This window comes from Pteronotus mesoamericanus, unplaced genomic scaffold (genome assembly GCF_021234165.1).
Source record: "Pteronotus mesoamericanus isolate MK-2021 breed Mesoamerican mustached bat unplaced genomic scaffold, CSHL_Meso_final scaffold_651, whole genome shotgun sequence".
Taxonomy (NCBI): domain Eukaryota; kingdom Metazoa; phylum Chordata; class Mammalia; order Chiroptera; family Mormoopidae; genus Pteronotus; species Pteronotus mesoamericanus.
Window position 1 is genome coordinate 1,190,714 of NW_026555325.1, and position 23,836 is coordinate 1,214,549.

General features: G+C 44.0%; 1 pseudogene; it reads right to left on the reverse strand.

Annotated features, from left to right (window-relative positions):
- LOC129061762 (methionine-R-sulfoxide reductase B1-like) overlaps positions 1 to 22,935 on the reverse strand; it is a 109,992-nt pseudogene extending 87,057 nt beyond the window's left edge.
- Between the last annotated feature and the right edge of the window lie 901 nt (positions 22,936 to 23,836).

Here is a 23,836-nt window from a genome sequence, read left to right on the forward strand (position 1 = left end):
TAGGGTCTTGCAGTGGTAATTAAATGTTTCAGCTGAGAAGCATTGACATAAAATGTCCAAACCTGTAGAGGATTTTTATAAAAATTTATTGGAGTGAAACAGAGGATATACCTGGAGTCAAGATCTCAAAAGAATGAGATAAATTCTTCTCAGAATAACAGTTTGCAGTTTCCTTTAAGCATTTGGGATTAAGGAGAGAACCTAAGGAAGATTACATGAAGGTAGGAGAAAGCAATATGGGATCTAATTATAGAAGAGTTAAAACCATGTGTTCTCGTGCTTTAGAAGGAGAGGTCTGAAAGAGTGGTTAGGTAGTAGAAGAGGGGCCTAAAAGGGGGCATTTCAAAGGTGTGTTAACCTAAAAGCACAGAATCAATGTAGAGGGCTTGCTTAAGGCAAAGGTAAGTCTTTAAGTAAAGAATTTACTGTCTGCCCTCCATGACTTGGTGAGTTTGGAATTAATGATCAGATCATTCTGTGAGGTTCCTTTCCACAGAGCTCCATTTTTCACTCACAGAAGTGAAAGGAACCAGAATATGTCACCCCAAAATACGTTACTTTGGCATAAGGATTATTTTGAAGCTGCAGGTAATTGAGAAATAGCAGAAAGATAAGGAACGGTCTGCCCTCTTCCTTTCTGCCTAGAAGCATGGTGTACATTTTTCTCTGGGGAGGCATTCCTGCTCCCTCCACTTTCCCGCACCAGAAGGACAACTGTTATCACTAGAGCCGGCGTCATTAGAGATGGCTTGGCTTGAGTTTGTAAAACAGCCTCATCAAAAAAACTATTATCCACCATTAATTTCCTGCATATATTTACTTTCCTACAACTCACCACCTCTAGAAACTCAAACCCCTTTTCTTTTGTTTTGTCACTTCTCCACAATTTATCACCCTTTGTTAAAATGATAAATGAGCCCTCAAGCCTAACTACTTCTTTGGGTTTTCACTTCATTTCTGTGAAGCTCTTGGTGAGGGCGGGGGTGGGTGCATGCGAAATAAACCTTTACTTCTATTAATCTGTCTTTGGTCAGTTTAATTCACAAGTCTCAGTCACTGAACATAAGAGGGCAGAGGAAAAGTATTTTTATGTCTCTACAGAAGTGACATGCATCATGTTATTGTCTAGAGCTAGTCACATGGCCACACCTTGCACCCAGAAATTTTACTGAGTGATTATTATATGTCAAACTTGTGAAAACTGCTTGATGTAAGTTGTCTCCTTTATCTTTCCAAGAACTTTATGAGGTACATAACTATTACTATCTCTCCCATTTTGCAAAGAAGGAAACTGAGGTTTCTAGAGGTTAAGTAACTTGCTAAAAGTAATACAGTAAATGATGGAACCAGGATTCAAACCTCAGAGTCTATTTTTGGAGCCTAAACTTCTAAGAATTTGGAGCCCAGTTTGCTGCCTCTCTGATCTGAGTTGGAACAAGAAGGACCGCAAAAGATGGTGTAAAAACACTGAACTTCAAGAGAAACACGGGTCAGCATCTTGGTATCTTCTCTCCCAGGAAACTCCTTGATTTCTACACAAATTTGTTTAATTTCTACCCAGAAGCCTTCTACCTTTGTGTATCAAGTAGTAAAGGGTGTTACAGAAACAAAGTGGGATCTGGCTGCTCACTGCTGTATATAGGCATAAAACAAGGATTGGTGGGGAAGGGAAAAGGTCTTTATTAAAATGTTGCATAATTTGGGGAAGTGGGGAATTCCCTGGTTCCAGGCCAATCTCTTCTGCAAAAGACAGAAATCCCCTTGTGCCCCAAAAGATTGAAATCCAACTCCATGCCCAGAGATCCCATTTCATTCTTATCTGTCCTTCTGGAGCACGAGGCTGCTAGGTGGATTGCTCTCTGGGTTTAGGCTCCCTCCCCGGAGTGTGTACTTGTGGGGCCGGCGCCTCCATTGCCTCATTGCAGCTTCCCATGTCAGAGAGCTGGGCTGCTGCCAATCACTGCTGCCCATCGTGTAAGGGGATCCAGCCATGGGGCCCAGCATCCAACGAGTGTTCCTGCCTGCCTGACTGTGCGCTGATCTCAGAGAAAGTGAAGGCGCAATCTGGGACCCTCATGCAGCACACAAGACACCAGTGGCGTCCTGTGGGCCGACTTTGGGGCATACATCTTTGGAGGTGTGGCCCAGTAAGTGGGACTCAGCCTTGGCACAAGCCAGTCCCAGACTGTGTGAGTGAGGGGAAGCAGAAGGGATAACGCTCTGCCAACCCTCTGTTTATATATCCAGCCCCAAAATTCCATGTGCTCTGGAAGTGTGTTGGAGGACTTTTTCCCTCTGTCTAAACATTTCACTGACCTGGTGCATGCTTTGTGCAGGGGCCTCCTCCTTCAGACATGTTAACCTCCATGGTACATGGGCCTCTGCAACCTCTCCAGCCTGCTCAAACACTGTGCAAGCTTCCTCCTGCTGCATCACATGCCACACTAGCTCCGTTGCCAAGGCAATGTGATGCTGGCATGCTGGCATGCTGGTTTGTTTACCTTTTACCCATGGAAGCAGCCTCTCCCCTGCCACCTGGAGACTTGGAAAATCTGTCACATGCTGCTCTGCAGCCTCACTCCCACCATCTGGCATTTCTCAACCCCTCCCTTCTTCAGAGCCTGGGCTCTCCCAAGCCCCTCAGGGTCCCTCCCTTATCCCCAGCCATCTGGCTAGATCTCCCTGTATCAAGGGGAGTGTGGTGGGTGCTGGTATGGCTGTTATCAAATCCAGAGAATATTTTATGTTGCTAAAATGAAATGGCAATAACATATAACATTTATGAAGGGCTTACTGGCTGCCTGGTTTATTTTAGGTCCATTAAATTTATTTAACCCTCATAAGTACACCTATGAAGGAAAGATATCACTGTTATCCACATCATACAGATGGAGAAATGGAGGCACAGAAAAGTTAGGAAAGTTGCCTAGAGCCACAGACTGATAGGTGGAGAAGCTGGCAAATCTTTTTGAAAGGTATGGATGGAATTGAAAAGTGGTTGGATTTTATTTTCTTGCCCAACCCTGTAACATGGTATCAGATGATATTTAAGAAAGATGTCAGCTCTTTCATTAAATGTGTTTCCTAATCTTTTATTTTAGAGCTTTAAGATAGCAGTAAGAGGGTAAGTTTGGAGACATGGATGTAGATCCTGTCTGGTCCCTGGGTGGATATGCCAGCCTCCAGGAACTTACTCAATAGACTGAACTCCAGAGACACGAACAGGAATGTTTCCTGGTAGGTCTCTGAGGGGTGGGAGTTGCTGTGGGCTGCTTGTGGGCCTTGGCTGGGAGGGTTTAGAGCCAAGTAACAGGTGTGTTTCAGGATCTGCTGTCAGACTGAGGTTATTTGGTCTACTCCTAGAGGCATTGGTAGGCGCTTGTTTCCCAGGGGGTGCCTATGTTGGCAAGACTGCTCATGGACTGTGGTGGGGAGGTACTGGAGTTTATATAGGGCCTTTTCAAAAATCTGCACTTGAACTAAGTTTGATAGACTTGCCTTTAGGGGCACCTAGACTATGGCTCATAGAGGCTGGAGCTGGGTCATAGATTACTTCTGGATCCACATCTGGGATTGAGGTCTGCAGACCCATTACCTAAGCCTTAGGTAGTTATGACTCCTTCCTGGTTTATGAGGCTAATGGCAGGTCTAAGTAAAATAGGGCTGTAGCCAAATCTTTAGGAGTATGGAGCTGTTTTAGGTCTGTGGCTGGGATGACAATTGGAGTCAGCCACCTGGGCATAGGCCTGCTTTCTTAAATTGGCTCTCTTTGGTCTTGGACTCATCAGGTTTTATAGCCTCCTACTGGATCCCAAAGCTCCCACTAATGTACTTTTGTCCATGGATGTCTGCCAAATTATTGTTGCTGAAGGGGATATGAGTGACAGACCTCTTATTCTGTCATCTTGCTGATGTCACTCTTCCCTGTCTTTATCTATGCTTTGACTTTTCACTTTTTAATCTGGTATTTTTTAAGGGTTTTCATGAAGTGATTCTATTGAATATTTTATTTTTGCAATACTATTTCTTAATTCCATTAATTCTGTTCTTTATTCCTCTTTCAGAATTATAATCCTGTCATCTGAAACAGTACTTCTCTAAAGACATTAATTATACATTTTTAATGCTTTAAAAAATATGTTTACTTATTGTAGAGAGAGGAAGGGAGAGAGTAGAGAGAAACATCAATGTGAGTGAGAAACATCGATTGGTTACTTCCCATTAGCTCCCCAACTGGGGATTAAACCTGCAACCCAGGCATATGCCCTGACCAGGAATCAGACCCCCAACCTTTTGGTGTTTAAGTTGATGCTCCAACCAACTGAGCCACACTGTCCAAAGCCATTTTTAATGCTATTAAAACTTTTCTTGAATTATATAGTTCTTTCGGGTAGTTTTCTGTTAATTTGTCTTTCTCATGGTTTTTTCAAGTTCTTGGTAATCCCTTGTTGACCATTTATATTTGCAATGGAATGACTGTGTTGATTAAAGGGAAGTTAGGTAGGTTTCCTCTGTCAGTACAGAGCTGAATGAAGGCTGAGATTGTGCCCTGTTTATGTAGGCAGGGTTTGTCTACTAGAAACTTTTAATTTAGGTTGTGCAGGTAGGGACCAGAAAGCAGGCAGCTCTCCTAACCTGGGATCATCTTACCTTTTGGGTGTCAGTGCCTCAGAGAGCTCTTGTCTGTCTCCATTAGATGACTCATTTTTTCATAGACTATCTGTGGCTTCAGTCTTGGGGTAAATGCCATCGCTGCACAGTTCTTCAACTAATGGCCTCAATTTCTGTCCCCCATATCACCCCTATTCTGTGTTCCTGCTGACTGCAAAGAGTTCTTCCATGAAGAAAGGCTTCCATCTCCACTGCAGCCTTCCTTTGGCACATGCTGTAAGCAGTGCATTTCTGTTGTAGTTCATCCTATTTGCCTTCTTTTATCTTTTGGAAATATATTAGGAACTTTGGTCTACTAGTATTTTTTTTCCCTACAGTTCTCAGTACTTCGAGGAGCATATTCCTTTTCTTATTCTCACTACAGTCTCTTTTAAGACCGGGAGGAGAAACATTCAGCCTGTCATTTTGAACTAGAAAAGATTTATTCATTTAATTTCATAGTTGGTGGAGTATTGCTTTAAATTTTTCTACAGCATGTGGAGGTTATATTAGATAAAATCTTATGTACCTAGAATGTCTTCTAATTGATTCTACATAAACAACAGTTCTTAGCTGGGTATAAAACTTTTGACTCAAAATTCAAAATGCTTTGCTCCATATCTTATTTCAGGAGGGAGTTTGAGGCCAGCCTAAATGTTTTTCCTTTCAGGTAACACCCCTCCACCATGTTTCTGCTATAATACATGTGAGATTTTTAACCTCACTTACTTGTTTAAAAATTTCAGCACATTGAGATTAGGTATGGATCTCTTTTTAAATTATTTTCCTGGAATGCAATTTGTTCATCTCTATAAGTTTGAAACATATTGGAAACTCACTAATAGCAAGTAAATTAAGGAAGAAGCCATTCCTATTTGAAGTCTTACTTTCTATTCAGTTTAGGAATATTTTCTTTTATTATTTTTTTAATTCCTTATTTTTCAGTTATTCTGTTTTTTTCCCTCAATATCTGTTACAATTATTGGCTTATTCCTTTTGCCACTGATTTGATTTGATAAATGCATTTCTATTTTGCTACCCCCATTGTGGGTATAAATTTCCTACTGCATTCTAGTTTCCTTGTCATTTTTCCTCAAAGATAGAAATCTTTTTATTTTCATTTTGCTTCATTGTTCTTACATCACTGTCTTTCTTCTTCTATCCTGTTCCACAGATCTATGTATCTAGATATTCTAACAAGGATGCCAATTTTTAATAATTTTTATCTGGTTTTAGTAGTAAATAATTTTCAGAGGTATCTATTTCCTCCCCAAGTTTTTAGCATAAATTACCCTTGTTCCATAGTGTTTTCTCTTTTTTTTTTTACCCTCAGCTCCACATTCCAGTTTAGTGTTGATTACATTTTCTCAGGGGTGCTTGTATGTGATCTGTTCCTGCTCTCAGATCTGGTGTTCAGCGTTTCTTCTATGGCACTTCTTCTGGACTGAGTTTGAATTCTCTGTTTCCTTCTCTGACTGACCCACTAGGCACCTGGGTGCATTCCCATTGGGTTTTCTTCTTTTCTCTATCATGTCCTTGATGTTTCACTTGAGGTACTTTTATCTCTCAGAAATTACTAATGCTATCTCCCCGACTTCAAATTCCTCTATCTTCTCCCTAGGTGTTATTTAGGAGTTATAGCCTTCAATTGTGTGTATAAAATGACCATTTAATTTGTACACCTACATTCAGAGAAGCATTATTCTTGTAATAGCCGAAAAGTGGATGAGTGGTTAAACAAAATGTGGTATATCTAGTCAATGAAGTATCATTCAGCCTTAAAAAGAAAGGAAATTCTGACACATGCTACAACATGGTTGAGCCTTAGAGACATTGTGCTAAGTGAAACAACCCAGTAACTAAAGGAAAAATATTGTAGGATTCCACTTACATGAGCCACTTAGAGTAGTCAAATTCATAGACAGAAAGTAGAATGGTGGTTTCCAGGGGATTGGGATTGGGGGAAATGGGAATTATTTATAATAGCTATAGAATTTGTTTGGGAAGGTTAAAAAGTCTTGGAAATGGATGGTGGTGGTGGTTGTACAACACTGTGAATATACTTAATGCCACCAGACTAAACATTTAACATTTTTAATGTATATTTTACCACAATTTTAAAAAGGGGTCACTAATTTAGATTACAGAGAAAGTGCTGTGCATCCTCAGAAAGTGATACCCATGTCTCGAAGATCTGATTCCCAAAGATGGAGTGCTGGTAAACCAGGGAGCAACTGAGGGAGAGAAAGAGACCTTCCAACTTTCTCAACTCCTTTATTTGATATAAGTAAGCTATTTTAAAAAATATGGGTTTTTCATTTTTGTGTTGATATTTTGATTCTTCGTTTTGATTTCACTGTTGAGAATCTTTTCTTGAAATGTGTCTTCACTGTTGTTTCCATGAAAATACAAGAGATGTCATTTTCACTAGAAGCTCAATTTTTTAAAAGGTTTTATTTACTTTTAGAGAGGGGGAAAGGACGGAGAAAGAGAGGGAAAGAGACATCAGTGTGTGGTTACCTCTCATGTGCCCCCTACTGGAGACCTGGCCCACAATACAGGCATGTGCCCAGATTAGGAATCAAACCGGCAACCCTTTGGTTCTCAGGGCAGCACTCAGTCCACTGAACCACACCAGCCAGGGCTAGAAGCTCAATTTCTTGTTATAATTTTGGTGATTTAGGGTAGCAATACTATAATATTTGACATTGAAATAATTCCTGGACAAATCCAGGGTACAGGGGTATGAAATATATCATAAAAAAATCTTGAGTGTAGGGCTATGAAATATGGAAAGTTTTCAGGGTGTTCTCTTGCCTAAAGAAAACACCTGTAAACCTGTATTCAGCCTCTACCTGCTAGGTTTGAGGAAACCCAACATAGCTATTATTGACTTAAGATTTTTTTTTTTTTCCTGTGATGCATTGTAGGGAGGTACAGGTGAAAAAGAAGGCATTCTCCTTGTATTGGAGAATCTTTTATGTCCCTGGGAGAATAGGATATATATGTTTAGACGAAATGAAACCTAGTTCTAGGACTGTTGGCATGTGGCTAATTTCCCCAAATCTTCATTTTCTCACCTATAAAATGTGTATAGGGGATGGGGAATAACAATACCTAAATGTGAAAAACTGCTGTAAAGATTAATTAAGTGCCATACAGGCAAAAGGCCTATGTTTTGCACATAGTAGATGCTTAACTAGTGTTATTTTTCTTTCCCTTAAAAATTGAGATTAAACAATGAGAAGCTAAACCTCAAATCAAACATTCACTTTCAATGTGACTAGGGTATGCTATCTTTTCTTGTGTGTAGATTTTACTATGGATTCTGACCTATGTGGGCAGGTCACTGATTATATCTTAATCTATGAAGAAACTAATGTATTACACATGTATGGATTGTAATTTTCATTTAATGAATCCTCTCAACTTATTTTTTAAGAGTACCTATTATCTAAGCTACATTTACCAAGTATGTGTATGCAGATACACATGCATACCACATAGTATGCATGATTTAATGATTCAAAGGCTATACATTTTTGTCAACATCTTTATCCTTCTGGCTTCCAAATATCATTTTTATTAATATTTTGACTAGGCATATACTTCTGTGATCTTTTGGATTAAGAATTATAAACTGCCCAGGAAGGGAATTTGAATAATGATTCTTATTTTCACTGTTCTAAGACATTTTCCTGGAGCTGAATGCCCTTCCACATGTTTCCATATCATTGTCTGTGTACTTCTATTACTTCATATCCAAATGTTATTTAATTATGTATGCATCTCTTTATCCTCATAGATTGTGAACTCCATAAGATCAAGGACTGTCTTATGCATCTCTACGTCTATGCCGTCCTGCACAAACCTGATCATGGTGGGCACACAATGAATGTTTGTTGAGTTAAATTGAGCCCTGGCCCTTACATAGAATGTGATCTCAGTATTCTTCCTTTTTGCCTGATGTTAAGGAGGTTTATTGCTATGCTATACAAACAAAGCTAAAGCCTTGAGTTTGAATCAAATGACACAAGGAACCTTTAGTGGGTGGGGGGCTAGACTACTTCTTCATTAGTTGAAAATGCTACTTAAAATGTTCCAGATATTATTCAGATTGATGATATCATTTTTTTCTCAGACCCTCCAGAAGAACTACCAAATATATGGATTTATCTTATCCTCAGATTACATTGCAGAGCCTCAGGACCATGAAGTTGGCACAGTCCTCGTTATGGCTTTTTAGTAAAGAAACCCCAGAAGATCAAGTTCTGTCCAGAAGAAGCTCATCTTCTGATCTGTCCCCTTGTTACCAGTTATGTGGTGAGATTCTCAAGTCTTGATGCTGAGAGAGAGTCAAGATTGCTTGAGTACCTTTTTTCTAGTTGGTTTCCTTGCAAAATAGAAAGAGGTTTTTGCAAGGATGAGGATGAGCTCATGTTGGTGACAAAATTATGAGGAGTGATTTCCAAGTGACTGGATTGAGATAGGCTGAGGGTAGGATCTGTTTTTTTCAGCAAAGGGGATAAGACTGTAAAGAGCCAACAATAAGAAGGTGATTTTTTTAAACTGTTTTCTTTCAACATAAAGCAAATATTAAACCTGCAAAGTTGAGCCAAAACAATTGAACAAGAAAATAAACCAAAACCAGAAAACGCCCAGCAATCCATGTTTTGAATACGCAAATATGAGATGTAATGGAGGTCAGTGTCCGCCAGGAAATAACTTGTTTTGTCAACATCTGAAGTAAGAAGAACCAGCAAACTCCAACTTTGCAGTGTGTTGGGGGAATTTCCTACTGAATTGTAGATAGGAACTTCCATAAATCCCAGTGTCCCAGCCTTTTTGACCTCATATTGACTAAATAGACTCAACTCAGAGAAATGAGGCAGTTTCTTCTGAGAACGCAATTTAGGAGGAGAGCCAGTACAATTCTAGAGACAAGAATTATTCACTGTATGCCATTGTTCACACAGTGAAATCACAATTGATCAAGGGGAAAAAAATTCTATCAACAACTCTGAGATGCAGGAAAGGGTAAAGATTAGACCGCAAGGGGAAATAATCCTTCTTTGCTGGAGAACACTGGGATTTAATAAATGACAAAATAAAAATTCCAGAGTGTTGTCATGTAGATGACAAGGGGTGAACAGAGAGGTGTCCCCCGGAGCTCCATGACATAAGCTAGGAAAATCAGCCACACATTGGTGAGATGAGAGGTCTGCAGAGGCACCTTACGAAACAGGCCTCAAACCCAAAGAGCTGGGCATGGTGTTAGCTGGAAGGAAGGATTAACATGGCCAAAGAAAGGCTCCTCTTACAAGAAGGAGCTGTTGTCCTAGGTTTAAATTAAGGGGAATCCAAGGATTCAGTATATGGTTGGTCTACTCCTGCTGTACAGGGGATAAAGACAGAGTGTCTAGGGGCCATTATCTATTTGGCCTCCTTGGAAAAGCCCCCTGCTTTGTTGTGGGAAAAGCTTTGTGGGGCACACCATGGCCTGGTGGGTGCTGCAAGGAAACAGTGCACTCCTGTGGTGCCCGGCCACCTGAGGTGTCTGCGAAGCCTCATTTATCTCATCTTGTCAGTCATGCAACCAGGATTTACTGATCATTTCCCGTGCATCATTACCCAGGGTCATAGCATCCTTCACTTCATCTTGACTGCTATTCTCAATGTACGCTTTAACATACTCAGCACAGATTTAAAAATTTTTTTTGTTTTTTTAAAGTGTAGTTTCTTCTAAAGGCACTCCAAAAAGACCCCCCCCACCCATGAACATTAGTTCCCTTTGCCAAAAAAATTTAAAAAATGATTTGTTCACTTATTGTTTCATCAAGCATATTGAGCTCCTGTTTGCAGCCAGGTTGTGTTAGAGAGTAGGGATGGGTACAGAAGTAAAAGACAGAGAAGGTCATAAGGCATTGTGGGAGATGGATAATTACAGTAGAGTATGATAAATATTCTGATGAAAGAGAGATGATGCAGGGAGGAGGACAATTTGCTGAGGCTGCTGGGAAGGCATTTCAGAAGAGGTAATGTCTGAACTGGTTTTGAGGGACAAGTAGGAGTCAGGTAGAGATGGGAGGGAAGGTTATACAGAGAGAGCCATTCACATTAATTTAACCAGTAATCACTGGTCATCTGGTTATGTACTGTTTCAATCACTGGAGATACAGTATCTGCCATCATGAAGCTTACCGATAACTGATATGACCAGTTTAGATAAAGGTATGATGGAAAAAATAAAACATGGATAGAGAGTGACTAGGTAGGGTGGCAGGGGGTATGGGCTGGCACTTTAGCTAGAAAGGATGGGACATATTTCTCTGAGATAACCTCATGCTGCAAAGAAGGCCTGAACAAAGAATATTCTAGGCAGATAAGTAGCAGCAGCATGTTTGGAAGGGGTGGGAGACAGTGGTTAGGTGGGTAGGAGTACAGTGGACAGTGGATGAGAGCACAAGGACAGGAGGGGAGGAAGGAGGGAAAGAGGAGATGAGGTAAAAGACAGAGGTCTGCTTAGCACAGGCCTTGTGTGCTGTGGCCAAACTTAGAAGTTTATTCTAAAGTCAGTGGGATGCGTCGGAAGGTTTACTAGGAAGAATAATAAGATCTAGCTCATGCTTTATGAAGATCTCTCTGGTTTCCACATGGACAAATAGGACTTGGAGGCAAGAATTGAAGTAGACAGACCAGCTGGAAGGCCACACTGGGGTCGAGGCCAGATGTGGTGGTGGCTTGGATCAGAATTTGAACAGTGGAGGAGAGAAATGGGCCAGGTTCAGGATGGGTTTTGGAGCAGTGCCATTAACATTTGATGACAAAATAAATATCAAGTAAATAGAGGCAGGAATCAGAGATGACCCCTCAGTTTTGGGCAAAAATAAAAACAAAAGCAGGGGACAGTAGGGACCAGTGACCAGTCAGTTTAGGGCACTGAATAACTTATTAACTTAAAAATCAGAAAACTTGTTTTACTTTCAACTTTGCCGCTTCCTGGCTTTGTGACCTTGGACAAGGGACTTACTCTCTCTGAGGGTATCTCTTTTTTGTTGCAGCAACTTTGTGATGTAAGTGCTATTTATCCATCTTTTAAGTGATCGAGTTGAATCTTAGAGAGAATGAATTGCCCACTGTAACTCGTCAACCCAGTAAGTGGCTGAATGAGGATTAGAACCAAGGTGTGTCTGGCTTCAAAGCCCGGATTTTTTTTCCCCACAGTGGGAAATGCTGTCCCTTTCATTTGGAGTATGGAGTAGAGGCACAGATAGATAAAATGACAGCTCAAGAATGGAATTAATAAAGTGACATAGATACATTTCCTGAAAAACATTGGTCCAAAGTGCCCCAGAGGATCCAAAGAAATATTGGATACCATACAGAAGGGTATTAAGAAAAATAAAACAAAAAAGAAAATATCATTCTGCCCATAGCGAAGCTTGAAGAGGAATGATTATGAGCAAATCTGGTATAAACACTCAAGGGGTGAGGACTTGTAATAGCACTCACCCTGGTGTGTTCCTTGTCACAGTGTAGTGCAGGGGCAACACGGATTATTAAAAATAGTTCTGAAGCTTGTGGTAGATCAGCCACTTCTCTTCCTGTTAGATCACCCAGGCTACCACAACAGCAAAAGAAAACTTGTCAATTTGTTCCAAAATGCACGCAGGCATTTACCTTGGGATGTTTCTTAAAAAACAAAGCTATCTGTATTTATAAGCTATTAGTTGCTGGTTTTTCCAGCAAGAGAATCAAATTTCTTATTGTGCTATCAGCCTCCTGCCATATCATTTTTAAAGGTGAGCCATAAAATGTTTCTCTCCACTGTGGCAGCAAAGAGGAAAACTTTATTATGGGAAAAGTAATGTAGTTTAAAAGAGTCCTGTAAACCAAAATCTGTTTAGAGCACTTAATTCTGGGCTTTACAAGGCAACTGTGTCTTTCTTTGCAGATAAACTCAGAGCTCTGCAATTCTCGTGCCTGGAGGGAAGAGCCTTGATGTGGTGGTTGGGCAGCACTGGCTTCATAGCACAACAGAAATTTAGGGAGAGAAAGGTGGTAGTAAAGGCCACCTCCCTCCTGCTGTGACACACAAGGTGCGGACTGGATTCTGGAGCGTGGGCGAGGTCAGTGTGATAGGGATCTGCTGCTCAGTGAGTGTGTTTGGAGTGGACCGCGGAGCTCAGTGGGCTGAGCCTAGGTGTGCCTGTCTCTTTCTGGCATATTCCCTATCCTCCTTTTAAATTAGTAACAATTAGCTTGGTGGTTTCCAACTGATTAGAGATTTTTGACTTCTTTCCCTTACCTGGAAAACAAGCACAGAAAAAAATCCCCTAAACATTATAAAAGTAACATGCATTCATTATAGAAAACTTGGAAAATACAGAAAAGCATAGGGAAGGAGAAAACAGTCGTAGTTTTATCAGAAAAGGTAACCATGTTCATTTTCTTTGTTATTTTTGTGTGTGTGCATATTAAAAAACATAATTATGATCATGTTGGAGGTGCAAAACCATACGCACTGATTTAAACAAGTATTTTTTGTGGATGTGAAAGTGATATATGTGCTTTGCAAAAAACTTGAAAATTACAAAAGTATAAATAAAAAAATACACAGAATTTCACCATCCAGAAATAAATGCCACTGCTCCATTCTATTGTATGCATTTTAAAATGTATTTGTTTCAAAGTTTAAAATATAGCAAACATAGGGACATTTGTAACCATTAGGTGGAAGATGATAAAAAGAGGGATTAAAGAAGATACCTGCTATAGACCAGATTTTTAAAAAAATCTAGCTTTACCAATTTAAAAGTCAAAACAAAGCTCTGAGATTTAGGTTATTCAATATGAATTTTAAAGTTGCAGAGAATCATTGCTTGAGTTTTTTGGCAATGAAAATAGTTATTATGTTGCTCTATACAACTATACGTTTATGGAAGAAGAAAGAAAAAATATTTTAGATTAGTGATTTCAACCAGTGCAGCATCTTAACCATGTAAATTTTTTATTATTAGAGCACATACTGGAACAGAATAATATAGGTTATTCTAAGTGGTACTCAAACATGGCAAAAGCTTTTATCGGAATTCTGGGATAAAGAACAAGACAAGAAATATGCTTTCTTGTGCTGGGAAGATAGAGAGAGCAGCTGAGTGTAGCATAGCAGGGCCAACCTGTATTCTGAGATGTGGACTCTGTCTGGGAAAATAAAATCCAACTGATATTCTTGTTTGAGGACCAAACTGAGTAAGGAAAGACCGGTAAATCATTTTATACTACAACTGATACAGTTTTGACTTCTTAAACGTGATTCTTCTTTTGGTTTCTGGAATAGTGTTAAGTGGCTTCTATTCCACAGAAGAATATGTGCTAGCATATTTCATCTTTATATGTGATAGAGAACTTGGTTGGGTATAAAGTTCTTGGTTAAAATCTCCCCCCTCAAAATAATGATCATAACATAGTTTAAAAATTAGACTTCTAACAAGTAAACTCACTAAATAAGTTTAATATTTCTTTGCTATTCTTTACCTTTAGATATATACCCTAAGGAGGCACTGTTAGAAATTTGTATTAAAAGAAATTTTGAAGACTGATTTTCTCTGTATGATTACCAATTTTAAATGCATTTAGATTCATTTATTTCTAATTGTGTATAATTTTAAGGCTTATTTTTTATTTAATTCAATTTTTAAGTATATAGAATATTTATATACTTCAAAAATCAAAATTATACACAAAAGTATAGTTAGAATAGTTTCTAGCCCTATTTTTCTCCACCCTGTTATCATCACCTTCTGTAGACAACCATTAGCTAATTTTTGTTTTTTTGAAAAATAAGCAAATTATCTGTGTATATACTCATTTCTCCATCTTTCTTACATAAAAGATGTCAAACTATATATTTTGTACTTTCATTTTTTAATTTATCAGTATTTCCTAGAAGTCATAGATAATATATAAATTCATAGAGATGTAGACTTTGCTATAAGTTTACATGGTTCTCCATTGTACATTTAGGACTATTCAACCAAGTCCCCTACTTAGAAGCATGTGGGTTTCTAGTCTTTTGCTATTACAAATGCCTCGACCATAAATAACCTTGTGCATAGGTTGTTTCAAATTTGTGGAGGTTTGTCTTCTGGATCTTTGTCATTGCATTTTTATTCAGGTGGTCCCTGTCCTGGGAAGAATCCCAGGGTTATGTTTACTCAATGCAGCGCTTTTTTTTTTTTTTTTTTTTTTGTGCTTTATAGTGCAAGTAAATTCCTTTAAGATACTGGTATTAGTTTGCTTTCAGTCTAGAGTTCAGTATTTCTCTCTCTGTCTCTGTCTCTCTCTTTCCCTCTCTTCCTGTGTCATAAGTACAGGCAGTTCTTTTCTTTCAGGCATAACATAGTCTTGAAAATTTGTATCAGAATTGAATGTGGGAAAGCCAAACAATAGACTTGTTTGAGATAAAGGAGGTGGGGGTTCATTCCCAGAGAGCTAAAAAAGTGATAAGATCCCTAATTATACAGTCATGTATGATTTATTGCTAACATTAGGTACGTGTTTTTAAATTGTGTACTTTTCCTTCACAATTAATTGAGCACACAATTGACCTGCTTAAGTCCAATGAGAATCTGATTAAAGTGAAAGATTCTCTGTCTTCAGGCTGCTTAATGATTTTCATCCTTGTCTCAATTGTATTAAGTTTATCTAACCTACATTTCTTATCATTTGTATCAGCACTTTCATTTTTCTGTTTTCACTCACTTTTATAAAATAATGAGACAAAAATATAACAAACATCCAAATAATTGCACAAACATTTTTTTACTGAAACAGAACAATTCACTATCAGGTGACACCAACACTTGAATTGATTGTTCTTCAGCTGTTGAATGAAAGTCAGAATTTGGCATATGAGAAGAGGTTTGGAGTGATAATATATAATGTGTGAATGTACAGGCTGTTTGGAAGTCAGACGTAAAAGTTGAGGCTCCTCTATATTTTGTCAGAAGCTGGGAGAGGCTGCTTAGGTAACGACTGGGTCATGGCCATCTAAAACTCAGTGATAAAAATGCTGAGAAGCATGTGTTGGCAGTCTTCAAACTGTGACTTAAGGTGTACCCTACTTGCATTACAAATTTGGTTATTTGATGTGAAGTTCTAATTCTCCTCCTCATCCTTCTCTTAACCCCTTCTTTCCATTCCCACCTATCCCCAGGTTTTACTTGAATCCTTATAGGCTTCTTGAGAAGGGGATCATTGATGGCAGGAGTCATTTTTAAAAAGTGTGAGTTAAAGGCATTTTGGTTCTTAGGCTAGTCTATGTCCTACCCACAGAGTTTTTATAAGGCACGTGTTTTGCCTTTACATCTTGAGTATTTATCATGGTTTGTGAATGGCGTTGTAACATAGAGAATCAACTGTGGATGGTGCTCTTAAGAATAATTCTCTTGGCTTCAGAATGCCTAGGAGGGATGGCAGGAACCCTTGCTTACTTTGTGGGGGAGTAATGTGTGGCCTGGACAGATGACTCAGGGTGGAGCGGAGAGCTTCGGAGGGTGAGCAAAATAAAACCAAAAGGAAGATTCCAGAACAGGCCAAAGGCAAACCCTGGAGATTAAAGTGGAATCAAAACTGGAGGCTAAGGGAGAGAGGAAGACACCAAATAACACATTTGAAACAGGAGAGAGGAACCAGACTAAACTGTCATCAACAGGAGAATGTTCTAAACACTGTGGCTCAGAGATTGAGAGCCAGCTGCTCAACCCACATGCCTATTTTTGTCACCTTTTCCAAAAGACACTTGTGTAAAGCAAGGATTGGTTAAATAAAAAAGCAAGGAGAGAAAAGCAGACATATGGATTGGGATGCATGTCTAGGGAATTAGAGCATTAGAATACTATGATGAATGTTTTAGAAGAGTGGTTTTCAAACTATTGCATCAAGGTACTTCGGTGCTCCAAGCCAGTGGGAGTGTGTTCCAGGTCCCAGGGTCCCAGGGTCCCAGGTCAATGACAGAATAGGAGGGGAGAGATGACTGCTGATGGGAGGTTATTGCTCCCCACTTCCATTCAACCACAATAGTTCTCCTTTTATCAATTTTACATATTGGGGAGGGGTGCATAAGATTTCATTTGAAAGAACAGTTCTACTGTGTATTAGTTCCTGTGCCTGTTATAACAAATTGCCACACACTTGGTGACTGGAAACACATAACTTTATCCCCTTATACTTCTGGAGACCAGAAGTCTGAAAAGGTGTCAGCAAGACTATATTCCTTTTGGAAGCTCTAGGAGAGAATCTGTTCTTTGTGTCCTCTAGTTTCTGGTGGCTGTTCACACTCCTTGGCTTGTGGCTACATCTTTCTCTGTTCCAACTTCCTGTTACTTTCTCCTCTTTAGCTTCATGCTACTTGACATGACTGTAATGGCTGACAGTGACTCCATATTGAATTGTCAAAAGTTATCCAAAATGTCTACTCTGCTCTTGCTCTACACTGTATTTCCCTCTTTTTTTCTGCTCAGCGACTCTGGAACACACCAGCTTATTTTCCCCACTTGTCTTCGTGCTGCTGTTCCTTCTGCTGAGGATGCTTCTCCACCAGAGTCATATGGCTCCCTCCCTTCTTCCCTCCCTCTTCTCAGGACTTGGCTCCAATATCACTTCCTTTCTAGCCTCCTCATCTACCCATCACTCTACCCCTTGGCTCTACTCTATTTTACTTCAAAGTCCTATGGAAATAAAGACCACTCAAATGAGAACAAGCAAAGTCTTCTTCTCAGAATTTACTATAGGAGGGGGGTCAGCCATCATCACTTGCATTTGGAAGAGACCCAAAGGCAGGCAGGGGCGTCGGAAAGCTGTGTAGTGGGGAACAAGGAGGGCTTCAGATGTGCCCTGACTGGAGGTTAGCGTCCTAGGGATGCTGTAGGCAGGCTAACTAGACGTGGGGTATCCTATTATATGATTAGTTAAGGGTGCATATTTGGATTTGTCTGGTTGGGTCTAAGTTAGAAGCAGAAGCAAGTTAGGGAAACTGCCAATTATTAATCAAGTCCTGGCCATTTGGGACTAATTGTTATGGGATTATTTTTTGACTTAGTGAACTATCCCTAGAGATAGTGAGTGTCTGACTTCCTATGAGTCTGCCTTAAAGCAGGCTGGCTTCCTGGGTTGGTTTCCTGGGCAGGTTGTTGCAGCTTGTGAGCCAGAATTGTATTTTTATCTATAGTTTGGACATCATTTGTTTGTATAGTTAGTCTCTTAGCACTTACGTTTACCATATTTATTTTGTAAGTTATTGCCTGTCTTGCAAGAATAGGGAAGCTTGCTGAGGTCAGGGATCTATTCTTACCGTTGCAATTCTAGCTGCTCAAACTGTATCAGGCACATGGCGGGTGCTCAGTAATTAAGTACTGCATGAGGGAATGATGATGCCTAATCCTGAGTCCACATAAGCTCTGAAAAATAACTTTTTAAGTAAAGATTTTGCTTTTTTTTTTTTTTTAACTTTATGAGCTAATTACCTTCTGGAATTTTGAACCAGGCTAACCACCACTGGGAGAAATTTGGAGAAAAGGTCCATTTGGAGAACCCTGGGTTTGGGATTCAGGGGAACAAACTCAAATGTCTGTACGAGCTAGGCAGGTAAAAGAATGAGCCACAGAGAATCAAGATGGTGGAGGAGTGAGTGGAAGTCACACTGACCTCCTCCCAGGACCAACCTGGAATTACAACTAAATTGTGGAGAAATCACCTAGAACAAACAACTGAACAATAGCGAGAGAGGAGCCTTATAACTTCAGAGACAGAGGAATAAGTTTTAGCACAATCTAACTGGTAAGGAATGCAGTAGAGACTCAAGAAGGCAGGCGGGGTGCTCACCGGTGGTAGCACTAGAAGGATATTGAAACAGCCAGTTGGATCCCCCTGAGAAGAATGGGGTCTAAACCAAAAGTGGGGATCTCCAGCCTACAGCACTGAGCCCAAAAAGTACACAGAAAACAGCCAGCTGTGAAAAGCATCAGGGTTGCTCTCTGTCAGAGACAGGTGGCCGGAGAAGCAAAGAGCCGTTTAAAGGGCCAATGGATAAATTTTTATTTGCAGCCACTTACTCTGGTTTCCAGCAAAGGCAGGGCCAGAGTTGGCTAGAGATGCCTGAGAAGAGACTGGGGAAGTACGCTTTGGGGAAAGAACTGAAAGAGTAGCCCGCGGGATCCCAGTGCTGACTCATCCCCTATGCAGCAGTAGCCATCTTGCTCAGGCAGAGACCACACCCCTGAGCGGCACCAAGATGAGAAGAAACAATAACCCCAACCCCGGAGGCACTCCGCCCTGCCCTGAGCTGTCTAAGCTGGCCTGCTGAGTGCAGAGTGACTAGAGTAACAGCTGAAGGAGACAGCCACAGACTGTACATTCCTGGAAGTCTTGAACAGACTGCCTAAGGGCAGACAGGGACAACACCTGACATCATCAGAGGAAGATCCAGAAAGTAAAAACAGCGGTTTCCTACCATAGAAGTTCACACCACAAAGTCAGGAAATCAAGGCAGATCAAATTAAGAAGCAGAAGCAAAAAAGAGGAGTCTCACAAATATGGGAAGACAAAGAAATACACCCCACTCAAAGGGAAAGGAGGAATGCCCACAAAGAGAAATAAAGGAAATAGAGGCAAGCAAACTATCAGATATTGAGTTCCAAACAATGGCTATAAGGAAGCACAAGGAGCTCAGTGAGCTCAGAGAGAATTACAAAAAACTACAGAGAAATTACAAGGAACTTAATGAAACTATATCAGCATGAAAAAGGACATAGAAACTATCAATAAGAGACAAGAGGAAATGAAGAATGGAATTTCTGAATTGAAGAACACAGTAGAAGGAATCAAAAGCAGCCTCAAGAAGAAGAGGAGGATGAGGAAGAAATAGAGAACCTGTTTGAAAAAGTCATGACAGAAAACATCCCTAATTGGAGGAGAGAACAAAGTATTGCCCTGGCTCATTCAGAAGAAAACAATCACGTGGCAAAGGACCCATCTAGGGGAACGTGAGTGCGAGTGTCTCGAAATCTACGCTGTGCAGCACAGATGCTGTTGGACCTCCACACAGAAGCGAGAAGACGCACCAAGCAGAGCAAGGTGTTTGAATGCTCGGAAGCTCGGGGAGTGACTCTCATAGTGACGGTTGGGCGGGTCCTGTCAAAGCTCAGGCCGGGGGCCCCCTGAGCTGCCACTTGAGGAGGTGAAGCTGTCAGGATGGGCTTCTGGCGGAATCAATGTTCTCTACAAAAGAACACTTAATAGAGTTTATTCATTATAAAACACAGAACAACAATCAAAATTATCTTACTCTAAGCAGCTTACGAAAAAAATGATTGAGCCAGGCCGGCATACCCTGGCCTTCCGCACGCGTTTCTCTGAGTCGGTTTTAACAGCTATGTTCTCTACTAGGAGGAAAGGTGAGGGGTGGGGTGGGCGACTGGTGCCCGTGCTGGGAGCCCGGAGTGAGGAGGAGAGTCACGAAAGATTGCCCTCACTCTTGAGGCTTCAGTCTACCCGTTCTGGGAAAAGGGGACCTCTCTGGGTCCCCCAGCAGCCCTCACACAGTCACCCTCCCTCCTGGCCCTGAGGCAGCCTGGAGCTCCCCTTGGCATCTCACGACCTTGTCTCTTTTTCACTCCCATCAGGAAATGGCAGCATGTTCTTCTGGGTTGGAAGAAATAAAGTCACCAAGTCTTTCTCATGTTCACGGGAACGAGGACTCTAGCAGCATGTCTTCCGGATGTCAGCAAAGCAACAACTCTCAGTGTTGGCAGAAGGGCCTGGTCTCCCTTGACAGCTCATAAAACGTCACCCCCAGGTAGCACTTGGGAAGCAAAGTTGGCTAGGACATGGCTCCCCCCCTCCCCACTTGCAGGTGGGATGCATCTCTTGAGAGGGCAAGTCTGCAAGACACAGAGCGAGGGGACTGGCCTACCAAGAACCCTGCCCGCAAGCTTCTTGCCCAGGTTTCCCCGCTGCCCTGCAGCCCTGGGGCCTGGGCTGAGCCTCCAAGAACCCAGTCTGTCCTCTGCCCTAGGCTGGGGGCGGAAGACCTCTAGGGGACAAGGCTCCTAGCCCAGGGGTCCAAGGAGCTGGGCCATTGGTTTCTTGTGTAGACGTTTCACGGCTCTGTCTTTGGTCAGGCCTGTCTGAGAGGCTGCTCGGGGAGACAAGGCAGGGGCCTCAGCAGTGGGACTCTTTGGAGCCCCAGAAGATTCCCAGAAAAAGTTTCCAAACCCAAAAGGGTGGGTGCGGCCCAGGGAGGTGTTCGCAGAAGCCATCCACCTCCGTGGTCCTCAAAGGACCAGCTGCATCCTTCTCTCTGCCTGGCGCCCCCGGGGCTGCAGAAGTTGGGGCCTGGCACCGCAGGCTCCGTGAGCATTCATCGCGCAGTCTCTTAGGTCACTGAGCGGGAAACGCCAGGGCTTCTCGCCCCCCAAACAGGTGGGTGTCTTGCAGTAACACAGGCCCGAGTGTATCCATTTGCCCCATCAAGGGCAGGCAGGGACCACGGGTGCAGAGCAGTGTGTGGCCTGAAGGGGACCCAGACGACCCTTATCTGATTTGGAGACCTGCCATGTGTGTGCTCAGAGAGAGTTGGCCATGAGGAATTTGGGGGCCAGAAGTCAGGCGAAGGACTGTGCGCAAGAGCTGGGCAAGGCGGGCAGGGCAGGGCAGGTCATTCTCCGGATTTTGGCCAGTGCCTGGCCCAGGCCACACTGAGGCTCCACTCGGGGTGGGACCTGCCCCTTCTCCCCCCCCACCCCGCCCAGCATGTGCACAGAGTGAGCAAGGGGGCTGACCGCTCCAGAAGGGCCTCATGCAGGGGGTCCGCAAGCTCTGCCTGGCTCCCCATCTGCTCCTGGCAGTAGGAAGCAGAGCTCGAGGCTGGGGTCCGGGCAGGCTGCGTTCCCTTGAACTTTTTCGCAACTCGGGGCCACCGGCAGGCGGGGCCTGGGTCCCCTGGCCCGCAAAGGCCGTGCTTCCTGGTGAGGTGGGCATCATTCGCAGGGTCTGTCTTCAGCACAAGACTTCTGCCCTCCGGCCGCCCCCGGGAGGCCATGATCAAAACTGAAAACGCTAGAGGGGCCAAAAGAAGCATAATCCTGGACCCTGAGCTCAGCAGCCCGGGGTCCGGAAAGCCAGCCCGGGACGTGCCCCCTTGGAGGGGCAGGCAGCCTGAGTGGTTTGGGAGTCCTCAGGGGCCCTCCTCCCCACCCTCAGGCTCAGTGGGCGCTCCCAAGACTCACCCCCCTAGGGCCAGGGGCTGCCGAATTTTGGCGCTCCGATCTGGAGGCGCGTGGCCCAGCTGGGCCCACAGAAGAGTTGGGTCGCGGGTTCCCCGTCGTCTGGCCCCTCGGGCCTCTTCTTGCTGCTCTCAGGGGCGGGAAACGGGAGGAGCCCTGGCTGTCTTGGGCCCTGCAGGGAAGGGAGGGGAGGATGGTGCGGGGGTCCCCCAACGCCTCCACGAGGCCCCTCCAGACAGCCCTCTCCCTCTCCTCCAGGCGAGGACTCCCACAGCCCCGGAGGCCCACGGCTGCCCGCAGCGGGGCTGCAGGAACAGGGCCCTGACCCCGCGGCACTGCGGGCCAGCTGCAGGCCCGCTCAGCTGCGGAGCTCAGCTACTGCCCTGTGTGCGCCCAGGACCGCAGCCACCGCGGCGCTTGGCCCCGGCGGGTTCCCGACCTCCCCCAGCCTCCAGGCCCCGGGGCCGCGCGGCAGGGCTTCCCCTCTCTTCCCACTGCCACAGGGCCCCCGCCCCACCTCCCGCCCAGACAGCCTTTGCTCTGCAGAGGGGCCCCTGGTCCCTGGCTCCCAGGGAGGCTGGTTTGGGGCGTGGGGTAGGGGCCGGGCACAGGGCACCATCGCTGGTCCACCAGTCCCCAGGAGGGACATGCGCCTGCTGACATGGGCTGGCATGTCACCGAAATGTCTGAGAACTCACTGTGGAGAGGGCACCGGATGGGGGGCTTCTGGATTTCTGGGGACCCACCCGGATTACCTGTTGCCGCTTCCCATCACAATCAGGTCCCGGCGCACAGGAGGTGTATGACACCGGAGTCTTTGAGGGGTGCCCTGCGGCGGGGGCTCCTGGCCCCTGGGGCTGTCTGTGGCGATGGTGGGAAGTGGTGCCCCGGCAGGGGGTCGGGGACAGAAGATGAAGCCTGGGCCCAGGGGGTCATCGGTCAGAGAAAGACCAGGAGGGGGTTTTATGATGAGAGGACACTGACAAGCAGTGCGGACCATTTCGTCAATGCTGAGGGGAGGAGGGGAAGGGGGGATGGGCAGGGCAGGGGGTGCGGGGGAAGGCAGAGGGCCTGCGGGCGCTGCTGGCCCTGCGGGCGGCCAGGAGAGGACGAGGCCCGCGGCTGCCACATGGGAACCTGGATGGGCGAGGTGGGGGGCCAGGGGGAGGGACAGGCCGATGCCCCGAAGCGGGGGTCTGTGGAGGGCACGGGGACAGGGAGACAGGTGAGAGGGAAGAGGCAGAGGAAGGAGGGGTGGGAGAGCGTGGTCTGCAGAGGGTAGCAGTAGCGAAAGAGACTCGCTTCTTTATCACTGCGGGGGTCTGTGGAGGGGTCTGTGGAGGGCTCTCACTCATCACTGTGGGGGTCTGAGGAGGGCTCGGGGAGAAGGAGACAGGTGAGAAGGAAGAGGCAGAGGAAGGAGGGGTGGGAAAGGCTGGTCTGGGGAGGGGAGCCAAAGAGACTGGCTTCTTCATCGCTGCGGGGGTCTGAGGAGGGCTTGGGGACAGGGAGACAGTTGAGAGGGAAGAGGCAGAGGAAGGAGGGGTGGGAAAGTGTGGTCTGGGGAGGGGAGCCAAAGAGACTGGCTTCTTCATCACTGCGGGGGTCTGAGGAGGGCTTGGGGACAGGGAGACAGTTGAGAGGGAAGAGGCAGAGGAAGGAGGGGTGGGAAAGTGTGGTCTGGGGAGGGGAGCCAAAGAGACTGGCTTCTTCATCACTGCGGGGGTCTGTGGAGGGCTCGGGGAGAGGAAGACAGTTGAGAGGGAAGAGGCAGAGGAAGGAGGGGTGGGAAAGTGTGGTCTGGGGAGGGGAGCCAAAGAGACTGGCTTCTTCATTGCTGCGGGGGTCTGAGGAGGGCTTGGGGACAGGGAGACAGTTGAGAGGGAAGAGGCAGAGGAAGG